At 41.2% G+C, this 16,211-nt stretch overlaps 1 protein-coding gene across 6 annotated transcripts in view; it reads right to left on the minus strand.

The window, feature by feature from the left end:
* Positions 1-16,211, minus strand: part of LPP (LIM domain containing preferred translocation partner in lipoma) — a 333,750-nt gene that overhangs the window by 127,891 nt on the left and 189,648 nt on the right. The window lies entirely within an intron of this gene.

Genomic DNA, 16,211 nt, shown 5'->3' on the forward strand with positions numbered 1-16,211 from the left:
CAGTCATGTAACCCTGCACCAGCACCCCAGGCACAGCAGCACAAGTGTCACTGCTCCCTGTGGTTCGGCCACCAAATGAAGATTTAGTGCAGTGACACTGTCTTAATAGGCATCATACATCCTTCTAATGTACTTGCCTGGCATACCTTATTTAAATCCTGTGTCCAAAAATACTGGTGTGAAAGGACATCTTTGTTAAAGAACTAACTGAAATAGTTTCTGAAGATCACCAAACACTGATGATCACCTAAACCTTCTCACAAAGCTAAAGAAGACCAAATTTGAATTTCTGAAGTTTAGGATTATGTGAAATTTCTTGCTTCTCTGTTTTCCTTTTTTTCTGAAAGAGTAACTGAATTTTATGCCTTCCTATGTAGAGATGCATTAAAGTGAAGACATGCAGTTTGACAGTATTTCTTTGCTTTTGCACCTAACACCATAGTTCTATGAAGTTATATCTCATCTCAACTTCTGTCACTGGGCTTGAGCTTTCCTGTGATATGCTTGATATTCTACAAGTTCACAGCAGCCCAAAGGCAGCTCAGCCCTCACGGATGGTTGTGTGGACACTAAAGCATGTGCCACCTTTCTTTAAATGACCAGTCTTGCATTTGTCCCCTGCTTTATGCAGGCAGTCTTACCTTGACCTACTGCCTCGTCACACTCTTGCTAGAGCCACACGACAGGGGAGAGAACAGTGGGGGCTCACTGGGACACCACAAGCACAAGCTCTACCTGGGCCACAGAAATCCTCTGCCTGGTCAGCAGGTGGTGGCAATAAATTGCTGCCAAACCAGCCTGGACCAGTGACTGGGGAGGAGCTTCAACCATCCATTTCCCTGGGTGGCACCTCCTAGGGTACCAAACTCACCTCCCACATTAAAGTGGGAGACAGACCCTCCCCCAACAACATTTGGTAATCACCACATATGAAGAAAAGGGAGATAAGAATAAGCTAATCAAATCTTAGTCCACAGCCCACAATCAAGACTACCAAAGAAATATGGAAGCTCTACTACCCAACTGGTAGATCTTCCCTAGTGATGTGCAAATATATTCTTGCTGATGCACAGGTACAGACCTTACTCCTGCAATCACACCTTCAGGGCAAACTTCCCATGAGAGTACACTTCCCATAAAGAATCACTAAAAATGTGCAAAAAACCCAAAGCAAACAAAAAAACAGGCAAAGAAGAGTATCAATATGTTTTGAAATGGGTAGAAGATGTGTGAGCAGAGGTGGGGAATAATAAAGCAGGAAATTTCTGCTGAAGAAAAATACATCTCAATGTGTCCAAACGCTGGCCTTGCCAAGAGATCCATGACAAGGCAGTACACAGACAGACTGAAGAGATTTTGAGACTAAGAGCAAGAATGATCTGAAGCATGACTCAGCTGAGCTGCAAGGGCAGAAACAGGTTAAGGGGCAGTCGCCTCCCCTTAATATTGCCTGATTCTTCTTTTTCCAAAACACCTTATGAGAAGCAAGAATTCCTCCATCCCTGCTTCACAGTTCAACTTTGCCAGTGCTCACTGCAAAAAAATGTGCTTTCTGTTGGAATTATTCTCCCATGTCAGCTTGGCATTTATGGCTGAGAGTGCTAGAAACTTTCCCATTTCCTCACTTTTTTTATTCTTGTAAATGACAGTAGTTTGTGCACTTATTGTAATGGGATGAAAGGTCCACAACACAGCACTGTGTAATTACCACTAGAAAAGCTTTTTTTTTTTTTTTTAATGTGAAGAGAGAAGGTAGATAATGTTTTAAAGCAATGGCCTATCAGAGGGACAGGGAAAACCCAAACCCAAACAATATAAAAGAGCCCTATTCATCACATCTAGTGTTCCTGAATGATGTACCTGAGGCTCTGGAAGCAGGTGATGACAGACCACAAGTAAAGCTCTTGGAAGGTGGAAGCCTATTCTGCCCTTAGAACTGGGGGACTTAAGCCTTACATATAAGGACCCATAGAATACATAATTTAGTGCCATTCTCCTGTCTGGAGTACACCTTAAGAATGAATAATAACCCCTTCCTCCAAAAAACCCTTCACTGCCTATTGAGTAGCACTATGAAAGACTAAGCAGCTCCCACATCTGACACTGCAAAGAGAATGCCTCTTCTGCACTGGAGCCCCGTGAAGGAAGGCGGCAAGCTGGGGGTGCCTGTGCCACAGACCCAACTCTGTCATCAGCTGAAGAGCAGAGGATTGAGCTAACAAGTACCGGGTGCATTGTGGCATTCAAACCACAGACTGCCTTGAGGAGGAGGAAGTTTGCATCAGTAGGAGTCCCTAGAGGCCCCCTCTGTGACTCATTCTGAATTCCTCTGAGGGTGCTAGGCAAGTGTGCGATGAAAGCTGGGCTTTAGGGGGAGGAAGAGGATGTAAGGCTGTGGGGCAGTAGAGAAGTGGGACAGGTTAGAGGGAATCTAACACTTCTGTGGCGCTGATGATTTACAACCATGCAAAGAGGAACATTGGCTGCAGCTCCTGAGCAAGTGCACAGGTGAGGTATCCCTGTAAATCCCCTGCCCTTTTGCCCAGAAGACAGAACTGTGGTGACAGTCCAGCATTCTGCATGTCCAGCTATGCACTCAAATATCACCCCAGGCTTATTGGTGGATTTAAAAAAGACTTTATAAAGGCACATGAACTATAGACAAGAGTCCTACTCTGAGGATAGGCAGAAAGATGAGAAAAGGGTACTCAGATACCATGGGGAAGAGTGATTTCAACAGATGTCTCAAAGGCACTGGGAGGATAGGAGTGATGGATAAGACTATATAGACACCAGGTAGATGGAGAGGAAGTGACAAACAGAAAGCTGGAAAGGGCTACCTATCACAGGGTATAGTCCCAAAAAAACATGTGACTGTCACAAATGTTTCATCCAAATAAGTCTACAGAACTTTTACGAGCACAACAAAGTAGACTCATACAAAAGCACATAAAAGTGACAGCCCAGAAGCAGAGAAACAAGTAGAAATTTGAGAAGGGAAAGGAGAAAGACAAAGACTGGATTCATAGGAGTGTGGGCATTTTTTCCTCCAGCAGCTCCTGGACAGCTCATATCAAAACCATATTGCATTTGCAAGTGACTATTGCAGTCAAACACACTCTCTGATATCTTCTAAAGGCAGTTTTCAGAGGAAGACAGGCTTTCCTCTGCTCACCATGCACTAGATGAAACTGTCTGACATACTTCACAAGTGCAAATTAGAACCACGCTACTTACCATCAATCTCTTCTTGCAAATTCCTATTTGCAAAGAGAGAGTAAACTAGAAACCCCAGGTGCTGATAATGCAGAGTTGTTAAGAGAAACTAGAATAGGAAGGAGTTAAATTCAGAACCTCATCTACCACAAGCATTGTAATACAAAATGTTTTTTTCTTGATGGGGAAAGCACAAGAGCCTTGTTTAAACACAGATGGAAGTACCTAAATGTACTGCCTCTTCTACAAATGAATTATCTAGCAGTTCAAATAAAGGTGAACTAATACTGACAAAATCAAGTGAGAATCAATCAATGTGTGAGGAAAATGTGAGGAAAAAGAAAACCCCAACACACTTCCCCTTTAAAAAGTTACCATGTATAGCCATGAGAAGAATCATTATGTTTGCTAACTCCTGCTTTGTCTTCTTAAATGCAGAGAAAGTTTATAAGCATTTGCAGGAGTTTCTTGTACCAGCCATCATACGAGAAGTCTGTGCTGTTACAGGAGTCTGACTGTCAAAGCTGGGTGTCTGGATACAAAGCTACACTGGGGAAACCCAGAGTCCTGAGTATCTGTGTGATTCTTCATTCTGTAAAAATTAGTTACATAGATCTTATATTCAGGGTATACCTACAACTAAAAAGTATTCACAAAGGTTCTAGGGATGAAACCTATTGTTCCACTGCTACTTGACTATAAGTCTATACTTTTTGTCAAGGTTAAGTCTTTAAGAAGAGTAGAGGATAACTAAAGTCTACAGTGGGAGCATGATTCTGTATGATCAGTTGGAAACCTTACAAAAAGAACTTTATTGGCCCTTCATTTTGTGCATTTGTAGAGTATGTTCTATAGAATCCCTTCAGTTATTCATTTTCACAGACTGGATCAAAAATGCCAACACAAAGTTTATCACACTCTATTCAATTCTCCAGCCATTTTTCATAAAGGTACAGTTGAACAGCTTAGCCCTTTAGCTGTCAAATTATCACATATAAAGCAACATTACTCCAGCTCAGTGGTTTTCAATCTTTATGCTCTGCAGCCCCCAAATGTTTTTCAGGAGACACAAGCTCCATTATGGAGAGACTTAATCTACTGACAATAAACATGGGTTTTTAAGTTACCTTTCACTGAATTCTTCTTAGTTACCTGAGGAGCGATCCACAGACCCCTGGGGTTTGCAGTGCACAGGTTGAGAACCACAACTCTAGCTACAGTTGCCTTTTTCAAGGATATCTGTCACTTTTTTCTCCAGGGTAGGAATGAAACAACCTTTCTTCCTCGAAAGGCAGAAACTTGGCAACACTGGCATGCTGAAACCAGGATGCAGCATTCCCAGAGGGCTGCCAGTTCACCATGCTGGCACAGCATCTCTCTTCCTAACTCAGCCACTCTTCTGCATGGTCCACCAGCACAAGCTGAATGGAAACGTGGGGTCAGCCCAGGCATATGCCAGCTGAAATCTTTTAAGTATTGCACAGTGGTGATGCTGGCTGGAGGCCTGGGTGGGAAAGGCAATGAAGAGCGGAAAATTAACTTGGCTTCTCCTGACACTACAGACTGGCATTCACCTCAGCTAGCTCGAGGTGCCTAAAGCTCTCTGCAAAATGCATCTCTGCGGGGTCATTCTAATACTGAAGCCTAGAACAGGGGAGATGAATCATCAACTGGGGGAATCTACTTCACTCCACTGACTGTAAAAGAAGCATAAAGCCAGCCAAGACAAGTCACTGAATATTTAGGCAGCACAAGTTAGTGGAGATAAATTCCACAATGAGCAGTTAATATTGATGTGACTGTAAGAGGCATAGATACCTTTTCTATGCATTAAGTGCACTGCCACTCAAGCTCAGCAAGAGCTAGAAATGAGTGTCAGCAGCTCAGATGATTAGCAAGAACCCTGCCACCCTCTGTAGCCAGTAGCCAACACAAGACTGGCTGTAAAGGAATTTCCAGCATATGGAGGGGGATGATGTGGGTGGATTGCCTTTTCCACCTTTGTGCTGAGCAGTGGTTCCCACTGGAACTGGAGCTGCTGCCTTGTGAGGAGAAGTGACTGGGCTGAGACTCCCTCCTTCCTGAGGTAGCAGTTCTCCACTTCCCCTCAGTCTGGGAAGGAGAAAAATCAAATACGTAGATTTGAAATATGGGCTTTTAGGTGCCTGCAAAATGTCCAGGCAAATCTAATTCCTGCTGACTTAAAATTCTGCAGTTGAGCAAGCTGCCTTCCTAGTGATTATATTTGGCCAGGTTCCCCCGAAAATATCCTTTTTTTCTGTCTCAGACATTCTCTGGGCAAAAAAGGGAATTCTGGCCTTTCATTTGGGACTTTCAGGTTCCTGGAGTCCTGGTAGAGCTCCAGATGCACTGCTGAATATCCAGAGATGCTGGGCAGATGCACTGCCTCCATTCAGCATACCTGAGACATTTTCAATAGACAGGAATTTCTGGCCTTCCTTATAATGTTCAGAGAGTGGGGCAAGCACACTGAGGACCCATCAGTCCCCTTTCCACTGCTGCAATGTGGTGGTGCACACAGCTAAGCTGCTAACACAGATTTCTTTAGGTGACAAAATGTCCTTAGAATCCAGTCCAAGAATTTTAAGTCTGACGCAAACCCTTAAAACTCTCAGTGAATTTACATTTATAATCAGATGAAGCTTTCTTCACAGTTTCATCATTCTCTCATTTCTAGTTTATAGCTGGCAAGTGAGTGTCATGAAGGCATGGGCTGTTCATGGATCAGTAGCCACACTCATACTTTCCATACGTGTTTATATGGGATTCAGCTTGTTGGCTTGATCACCAGGAGCTAGTAAGGTATTCAAATGGATAGGTAGCTCCTAGACATCATACCAAAAGAAGAGGAAAAATCTAGTAAGTGTTCATCTCTGGTTCCCAAATGAAGACAATACATAACAGGAGCTATAAAGTGTTACAAAAATACAACTGCTCCTGAGCTTTGATCAGTTTTTCAGCTGCTACCATAAGTGAAAAGCAGTCAACATAGTTATTGTTTCTGCTCACAACCTCTTTTGTACTCCATGTGACAACTCGGCTTGAAACACAAGGGAGAGCACAGAAGGTGATAATAAGTTGACCTCCAATATTTTGTCATGGAAAACAGTCTCTCAAAACAGACACATGCAGTCACAGACACACAACTCGGTTCAGCTTTCAGTACGGGTGTCAAGCGTTTCAGGCAATCTGCATTTCCACTTTCCAGCACTCCATTAATTCCAAAGAGCCTGAACACGTCTGAAAAGTTGGGTCTCCAAAACACAGCAGTGATATGCCAAGGAAGAATTCTGATTTTCCTTCTTGGTTTCATATTTAGTTTTTCATTTGTTTATCCCAGTAATATCACTACAGTGACTACTATGAACTTTTTTATTAATATTTCTCTTTCTGACATTATCATCTGGTATTCATGAGAAACCTGTGTGAGAGACCAGCTTTAAAAGAGGAGCAAATAATTGAACTAATTGCTTCTACCTCTGGTGGACAGTCAAGGACCATAATTTTAGCTTAAATAATTGTTAGTTACAATTGCTAGTTACAGTTAAAACTCTCCTATTTAAGCAATTCCACTTGACCAACTGAAATGCAGAAGCAACTTCACATAGAAAGAACACCAGATATCATCATAAGAAATATCTGTGTCAAAAACACATGAGAAGTTACAAGTTTTCTGAATCCACCTTGGAATATTTCTGTGATTTCCCATTCTCATCACTAAAATGACAAATTTGCCCCAACCTGGACCTCAGGAACAGGCAACAGCAGTCACTGCACTATCTGAATTGGTGGCACATTGACTCAATGTTAAATGACATAAAGAGCTCTGCACCACAGTCCTTTGGTTACACAAAAATGCAGAACTACTGAGTACAGTCCCAAAACAGATGGCCACAAAAAGAGGAGAGTGGTACCACGTGAAGCCAAGTCCCCATGTGCAAGGAGCAGTGAAACTCAGCTCCCTAAGGAGCACCTTCTCTAAGGCTTAGCAATGCAGGAATGGCCCAAGCATTTCCATTCAGCAAATTGGGCCCTTCTAACAGGCTGAACACTCTCCTTGTTTAATTTAGGCAAATTTATCCCTGCCTGACAATGGGGAAGCCCCCAGCCTCCTATAAATAAGAATTCTGGGTAAGCAAATTATTTATGACTTTAGCTATTACTAAACTAGTGAAACTTAAAGTCTCATAATTACACCATCACAGACTGAAAAACTATTTTTTTTTCCTTCTATAATTTGCTATTCGTAATGGAGAAGAAGTTCATGTTCATGAGAAATGTGGGCAGGTTGAAGGGTTATTCAGATTATGCCGCGATCCATGGATGTGAATCATGATTTAAAAAAAAAAAATAATTAAAAAGTTATGATGGAAGATGCCGGAATGAGGAGAAGGGATGTGCACCTGTGACTGACAGAACAAAATACACGTATTCATGAAATCTCCTGGATAAGTTGTCTAAAACTTATATGGAAAAATTATCATTTTCTCCTATGTGTTGAAGAATAGTCCAAAGAGTCTATAAAAGCTTCTATATACCTACTAAATTCCTAAAAAATTTTAGAGTGTTTACAGAATATGGAAGCTTTCTTCCTTTATTTATCTGAGAACTTTAAAAGAGTGTGCATGCAAACACATATAACAATATGTAATAAATATGGACTCGGACATTACTTAGTTTACTTTGTGTTATTTGTTGCTTATGATTCCATTTGCTGCATTGCTTGCACTTATAACCTATTTATCTTCGGAAATTACAAAACACTATTAAAACAGATTAAAAAAATTATCCTACCACAGGGCATAAAAATTTTAAAATGTCAGTATTGTCTCTATTTCCTGTGAAAACCATGTGGTTTTATTCATCTCTTTCCCACATTTTAAAGTTTGTGCAAATAGTAGTAAAGAAGCATCAGTGAACAATTCTGTTCATACAACATCTGCTTTCTTACGGTTCACTTGAGGTCCAGAACCCAGCGTCCTCCACCATTATTTTTAGTGAGCTACAAAACTATTCAAGTTAGTGACTTCATTGGTTAGCTGCAAAAAAAACTATAGAGCTTCACAAAAAAAAAAAAAAAAAAAAAAAAAAGTTCATGAAAAAAACCCAACACAAAAGACAGGCAGCTATGAAAGAGAGGTTATTTTCCTTTTAGGTCAAATGTACACCTTTACAAAAGGCTGATGAGCTCCAACAAAAGGTCAAATTTAACTGTTTCCCCAGATGGCTCCTTCTGGGAAGTGGAGTGAAACATTTCCTCATTTATCTATCTGCCCAGGTTATCACCACTACCTTAGTCTTTCCACAATATTGCAGACTCCAAGGATGATGTGGAGAAATCTATTTGATTGGAAAGGTTTCTTCCTCTTTCTGTGGCTTTTTGAATTCTTCTATAGGTATATAAATACATACACCACGGTACATGTAACATGTCTAGTCAAAACACGAGGTTACAAGTCAGGAAATTGAAAGAGAATTAATTTATAGCACAGGAAAAAATACCATCTGTATCACAAAAATACTTGAGTATAAAACAACACAGAGAGAATACTCTAAAATTAAAATATTAAATAATAATAATGATTTCCCCACTATTTTCCACTCTTTTTGAAAAACATAATTACATTAAACATATACTTACTGAAGTGTTCACTCAAAAGATGCACTGATAGAAATTTAGAATAATAACAGTATCACACTAGAAAGGCTGTGTAAAAAAATATCAAATCCACTGCCTCACCAGGCCTGGTTCTGTTTCAAATGCCACTATAAATTAATCCAGCTTCCTTAAATATGCTTTCAGGAAACAAAACCACAGTCATTGTAAGTTTTAATAAAAAACACACACAAAACAAACCAAAGAACAAAAAAACCTTCTCTTCATTCTTAAGTTGAACAGAAGAGTCGTATTTTTCATGACTGATATTGCTGAACAGGGTATATACCAGTAAGTTGTCCATTTCTGTTGGTGCAGCTTAGTCTCATGTACCGGTTGAACACCAGGCTTACTCCTATGCCAAGGTCCTCCAAGATTAGCAGTTTTAGGGAAGAAGAAAAAAAAAAAACTGGCAAATTTCATCAACAATTGCCTAATAAACCTGACTGAATTATGACTTATATTTTTCCTTGCTTACACTGTTCCTAGACCAAAATGGTATCCCAAGACATTGGCTCCATGGCTGCTGAGCTGCGCGGGTTAAGGTTATCCGTTAAGGATCACAGTCATAGCTGAGAACCAGAATATTCTTCAATACCTCTTGCTGCTTGAGTTTCATTTTTTTAGAAGTGCCTTATATCAAGCCAGATTCTGATCTCAGTGGCACTGGTGCCAGCGTAAGCACATCTGTTAACTCCAGCAGATTTAGTCCAAACCCAGTGGCTGTTGCAGATCAGGATTTGGCATATAAATCCCTCTGAACTTGGAGGGGTTTTCTCCCCACTGGGGAGGTTTCTATGCAGAATGCAACGATCCTAGGGACCTAACCTCTTCCAGGTAATAGTCATCTAGCTTTGCTTTAAACTCAACATTTAAGGAGATCTTGGCAATTCATATAGCTGCAACGTGAATGAAATCAAATATTCAAGGCTAAATACAGCCTGTGTTGGACTGAACCTCAGCACCTTGAAGCACCCATCTCGGCACAAAAAAGCAGCAGCACTGACCAGCCCAGCTGTGCACTCTGACCTGTGCCCCCATCCACAAACATTTTGCATTTAAGAATCAAAACCAAGAGTGCTAATTCAAAACAAACAGACATATCCTCCCTCTCTCCTCACTTCTTTCCTTGTGGTAGATGTATAAGTGCATACTGATGGCTACTGGGATTTATTGCCTAACTGATTTTGACATTTTTAACTTCAGAATTTGCAACAGTGACTTTCTGGCCCTCGGGCAGGAGTACTAAATGCTAAAAGCTTTGGGACTAGGGAATATTAATTTAGTCCTTCTGAGCAGCTTGGCTTCAACAATATTCTAACAAGGGCTCAACGCTCTCCAAAACTCAGCAGTGGATGCCCAAAAACTGCAAGGAATTTTGGATCCAAAATGAAGTTTCATGGCTTTCATTCTTGTTTGTCACAGCTCAGTTTAAGCTTCAAATCCAAACTCGAGGGGAGTGGGGAGAACTCAAATCTGGGTCTGAATTTTGTTGCAATTAAATTGTATCAAATTTCTAATTTGAAATACCTGGGTTTTTGTGGGGTTTTTGAGGGTTTTTTTTTTGCTTGGTTTGTTTTTGGTTTTGGTTTGTTTTGGTTTTTTTTTAGCAGTTCATGACATGTTTGTGTTTTAAGAAAAAAAAATAAATTAAAAATGCATAGCAGGCATCCTGGCATTGCATGTCATAAAAAAAATTCTTTTCCATAACAAGCCACAAGAATTCACTGCAGGATCCAATTGTTAAAACACAAAGCAATGACATTCTATAAGCTTTCAGAAGTGTCATGTTAGCCCTTCTGGACTTGCTGAATTCTCTGAATGAGTCACTGCCCTCTCAACAGAATTGTTATAACTTAGGTTAAGCCAGGCTAATTCTCTCTCCCCCTTAAATTTTTAAGTCCATTTTTTATTATTATTTTTGAAGAGGAAAAGATGGAAAAGAGTAAAAAAAATAAACATGAATAAAGGAAGAAGGAAAAGGACAGAAAAAGTTTATTCTAACGCAGAGAAATATTTAATTGAGGATTTTGGACTTCATTAAAAAAGTAGTATTCAAGATTGCAGAAAAAGCCTAAAACATGATAAAAGCTAAACAGTCTGATGGAAAACGAAGAGGAAACTGATAAAAAAGGGTTGGGTTTTTTTTATAAGAGACAATACAAATTATTTTAAATTGATCCCATGATATTTTTAACAGCTGGAATTGATAATGAAGAACTCAGCTGTAATTCTACTATATTTAGTTTTGTATCTATCAAAGTCTACACAGTTTTTCCATGAGACAGACAAATTGATATATAGGCTGAGAGACAGAGGGGTAGATACATAAAAAGGAGGAAAAATATCATTAGGAATGGGAACATTTTCTTGTCTGTTTTTTCAGTATGATTTTTTTTTTTTCATTTCAATTTCTACCTTTTTATTTCCTATAAGTAGAAACACATTTGTCTTTCTTTCAAAAAATTCTTAAACAGAAAACCTCCTTTGACAGTTTCAGCAGCAGATTAATCACTTTTGCAACCCACAAAAAGTTTTCTGGAAAGCATAACTGTCTGTAAAATGTAAATGACAGAATTACTCTCTCTTATGCTAAGACGCCTACACATTCTCTCACTTCCATGACTCAGCACCAGATAAAAGCTTGTGAGATAATAAGCAGAAAATTTTCCTTTAGAACAACAGAAATTATTAACAAACAACTCTTGCTCCCTCCAATCTGCCTCTCCTCCCCCCCCTCCAAAAAAAAATATTAAATACCCAGGGTCTTAAACCACCTTCTGCCAATGGATTCCCCTCCCACTGGAATAAAATACAAATATCCTAAGAACTTCACAGAGGATGGGGACCAGGCTTGAGCAGTATCAAAATCAAAACACATGCAAACACAAGAGGCTCTTCTTTTTCTCCAAATGAGCAAGAATGGGTCTGTTTCAACAAAGAGGAATTTTATTACTGTTCATCCCCTGCCTTGCTCTAATTTGGTAGACAAATGAGTTGAAATTTTGCTCACCTATAATGAAAATGTCCAGGCACTCTAAGGCAATGCACTCATGCCAAAAAAAAAATCACAGAAAACTGTGGGGAAGGAAGGGGAATTTCAGTGGGACTTTCCCTTCTGCACTGTGGTTGTTGTCAGACTTGAGCTCATTAGAGCCAGAGTAACTTCTCCTTCAGCAAACCAAGCCAGTGGCAGACCCTTCAGATCAAAATATGAATCTTATTTTGGAAAAATCTAATACAATCTAATCAAAACAAAACCCAACCAACCAAAAAAACCAAACCAAAACAAAAAACACCAAAAAACCAAACACAAAATACAACCACAACAAAAACTGATGCCCCTGAAATTAGCAGCCATGGTCTAAGTAAACAAATGGTGTTAATTAAAAGAGGGTTGAGTATTTACTTGTTAAATAGAGATGCTGTGTATCTGAGGGGGGAAGGGGTGACTTTCTAAACCCTGGTAGGGTCTGGAGTCCCCTTTGCTGGACATTTCTGCTAGGAGCTTCCATTGCCTCCTGTGCTGAGTGGGTCCCCATAAGTCTCTGTGCCCCTCCGAGGCAGCTCACTCCACAGGAGCTGAAAATTATCTCATAAATAAAGCAGCAAAAAGCAGAGTCCAGCCAGGGAGTATTTGCAGCCCCTCCTGAACATGCTGCTGCTGGTGGCTTTTATACTTTTTACACTGAAAATGGTAAATTAATAGCATTAGCCATGAAAGTTTAAATTTAGAGGAAAGCCCCAGGGTAAGGCATCCTGGGCTATGGGTGTGGAACCTCTCAATAGAGGGATGCTTTGAAATGAGCCAGAGATAGAATCAAACCCTTCAGAATACCTTCATTAACAAAGTGCACCTGCTCTGATAGGAGGCTGGGGAGCAGAGCCCTTGTCTCAGCGTGGTTCTGGGCAGGGCTGTGGCTGGAGCACACATCTGGAGCATCCCACACTGACCAAGGTGAGCATCCCCATCCTGACTACCCACCAACACCGTGGAGGGAGCAGTGAGCAAACAGAGTAGCTCCCAATGTTCTGGATCAGCTGGGTGTCAGGTAGGTGAAGCACTGCTGCTGACTAATTCAGTGTCCCTTATCTTTATAGAAACTTTTTGGTTGAAATTTTTTATCCCCCGTAAGCTGGATGCTTCCCATAGAGAGCAACCAGGGCTGGGAGAGGCACAGGGAGAGAGCTCCCATGCATACAAACACTACCTTTTACCCCCACCTCTAGATGAGAATCTGCAGGCCCAGAAAATGACAGAACTGGCCTGTTCACATTTGTATCTCAAAGCCATGCTCTTTATTTTACAAATAACAGATTTCCAGGTTCAAAACCAACTCAAAGCAGGTGTAGATCCAGTGGTTTCTGTGAAACCACATCTGCTCACACTCCAGGGCAAATGCCAAATTATTTATTGCCACTTAAAATTTATTGCATTTTTAGTCTTCCATCCCAAAACTACTTTTGTTCAAAAAATTCCTTTAAATCATTCTGTTCTGACTTCTATTCCACCTGAGGATCTCCAAATACTTCTGGAACTTAAATGTACTTAACCACTCCCATGCCTCTTGCAAAGAGGAAGGAAAGGAAAAGGAAAAGGAAAAGGAAAAGGAAAAGGAAAAGGAAAAGGAAAAGGAAAAGGAAAAGGAAAAGGAAAAGGAAAAGGAAAAGGAAAAGGAAAAGGAAAAGGAAAAGGAAAAGGAAAAGGAAAAGGAAAAGGAAAAGGAAAAGGAAAAGGAAAAGGAAAAGGAAAAGGAAAAGGAAAAGGATCTTCTTTAATTCCCTTTTTACAGAGTCCAAAACAGCCTGCTAGGAAGTTGCTTGCCCCAAAGAGTGCTTATCCAGTAAATCAGAGGTTGGGCTAGGAAGGGAAGCCAGGAGTTTCAGCAAGTCTCAGTCCCCTTGTTCTCACCACTTCATCAAACAACAGGCACAGCTATGTGATCATGCAGTTGTCAGTGTTTTCCCTCAAGGGGGCTGGTCAGAAGATGCTGAAAGCATTTGATCCACATGGTATTAAATGCTAGCACTGAATGTTATTGTTCAATGATGAAAATTCAGACATAAATAACTGGCTTGTTTCAAATGAGTAAAAGGATGTCAGCGTTTGCAGGAAACTCACAAGAGGGAGTAAAGAACCAGGATGTTCCTTTTCTTTTATTATTACCCTTTTTATTTCTTTTGTAGCGGTGTCTGGAAATAAACCATCAGACAGAGGAGCTGCTCCCACTGCTGCTGCAGCAGATGGCAAGCAGGGCTCCAGAGCGGGGCTCTGCCTCGCAGGGCTGCGTGGGGAATTCTGCAGCAGGAGGAAACAAGAAATGTGCAGGCTGCCGTCTGCATTCAGATAAAGCCCTGTCTGTTGCTAGCAGCACAAGTTGTTCTGAAAACAAGAGTCAATCATCTGTAGCCTTATTTCTGTACATTTCCTGCAGGGGTCTCATGAAATAAATGAAAAAAAAATTAGAATAAATGTAAGGGCAAGAGTTCCTATTAGGAGCAGCCTCGTCAGCATCACCCAGCCAAGCATTTACGTCATCAGCATGCTAATTTAATCAGACCTGAGCAGTGATGCTATAAATGGATTACCATCCCAGCTAGTGTGGTTACCGAGGTAACTCAGCCCTTTGTGCCACAGATACAATCGGCTTAATGATAATAAAAACCTCAGCACAAATGAAACAGAAGGAAAAGCCTGACAGGGCTGACGCATACGTGACCCTTTCTCTCCTCTTCCCCCCACCCCTTCCCCAACCTCAGCCGCTTACTGCAATAAAATTAAGTGCTGCTGTGATCTGTATGCACAGCATTCCCACAGGGAACACGCAAGTAAATAGAACCCGCGGAAATAATTAATACAGGCCAGCAACTAATGCCGTCAGCACTCCTTAGTCATTCCACCAACCACGAACGGGAAAGGGACACACAGACAGAAATGCTGCAGACTCCAAAAAGCCTGCAGACGGTTTCAGAGAAATAGTTGCTCATCCCCATGCTGCATTAATTTACCGGTGGAGTGCTTGGGCCAAGAGATGACTGCAACAGTGAGTTTAGTCACTGCCCACCCCTGCCAGGAGGAGGGCATTTCCACATCATCTACTGTTCATCCAAAACTGGAGGTGACCCGACAGTGAGCAGCCCAAAAGACACAGAGAATATCAACTACAACATCACCAACCCAGAAGTGCAGGTAACTTGGTCCTTTGTGGTGAGGAGCTCTGGCCTTTCCTGCGTTCAGACAGCTCTACAAAACCAGCAGCCTTCCTGGCTCAGCCTGGGAAAAGACATCCCCTGCAAAGCACTAGCCTTGATGGGCTAAAAGGCAGTGATAGCCCTGCCTTAAAATGGATCATGCACTTCAGCTCTTCTCACTTTTTGCCCAGCTGAGTGCAAAGGTCCCTGTGGAACTGATTGTCACACATTTTCCTCCTCTGATGCCGAAGACCAAAATTCCCATAGCTTTGAAGATTTGAAAGTGCTTCATCTGAAAACACCAAACACTCCAACCGGATTAGGGGCAGAAGTGCATACCACAACCTGGGGCTCATAAGGCTCCTGGTGGGTACTGCTCCAGTCAAGGCAGGATCTGGAGGGATTAGCATGAGATCAATAACTTTTGATGGATTCACTAGGAGTGCAATGAATTTTCCATTGCCTGTCACATAAACACATGCATCAATCTTGTTGCTCTATAAATGCCAAAATGCAGCTCACGCAGCCCTTGGAAAAAAATCCAGAGGCTCCCCAACATTTACAACTGGACATGTGCAGAAATGGCTCTGCCCTTGCCTTTGTTTCACATATGAAAGCTCCGTGTGTATTGGTCAGACTGGGTGAAGGCAGCTCATTCTACCTATGGGAGACCATTCCAGCAAACCAACCCAGCACTTTTTCACCAAGCAGAGGTATGCAAGTGTTTGGAGATGAAACAAGCATTAGTAAGAAGAGCTCTTCCAGTAGAGGAATCCCTTTCTGAAGTGGCAGAACACCAGCAAAATCAAAACAGCCTCTGTGCATTGTAGCATGTCCCTGTGATGAGCAGTATTAGCAGATTTGTCTATAGAACAGACACATTCAGGCTCATCTCTTGGGAAATCTCTCTAAGTACCTTCTCACTCCTCCACCATGCAGAACAGCGTAAGTCCACACAGGAAATGTATTACATACTTCTAGAGAAATAGTTAAATAGTTCCTTTAGGAGCCTTTTTAGATCAGATTGCAGGAGTACTCTTCTCCCTGGAGGGGAGAGAATCCTATGCAAATGACACCAAATTACTATGAAAAGTTACACTCTTGACTGGAAACATCTGACTGGCTG

Source organism: Heliangelus exortis, chromosome 9 (genome assembly GCF_036169615.1).
Source record: "Heliangelus exortis chromosome 9, bHelExo1.hap1, whole genome shotgun sequence".
Taxonomy (NCBI): Eukaryota; Metazoa; Chordata; class Aves; order Apodiformes; family Trochilidae; genus Heliangelus; species Heliangelus exortis.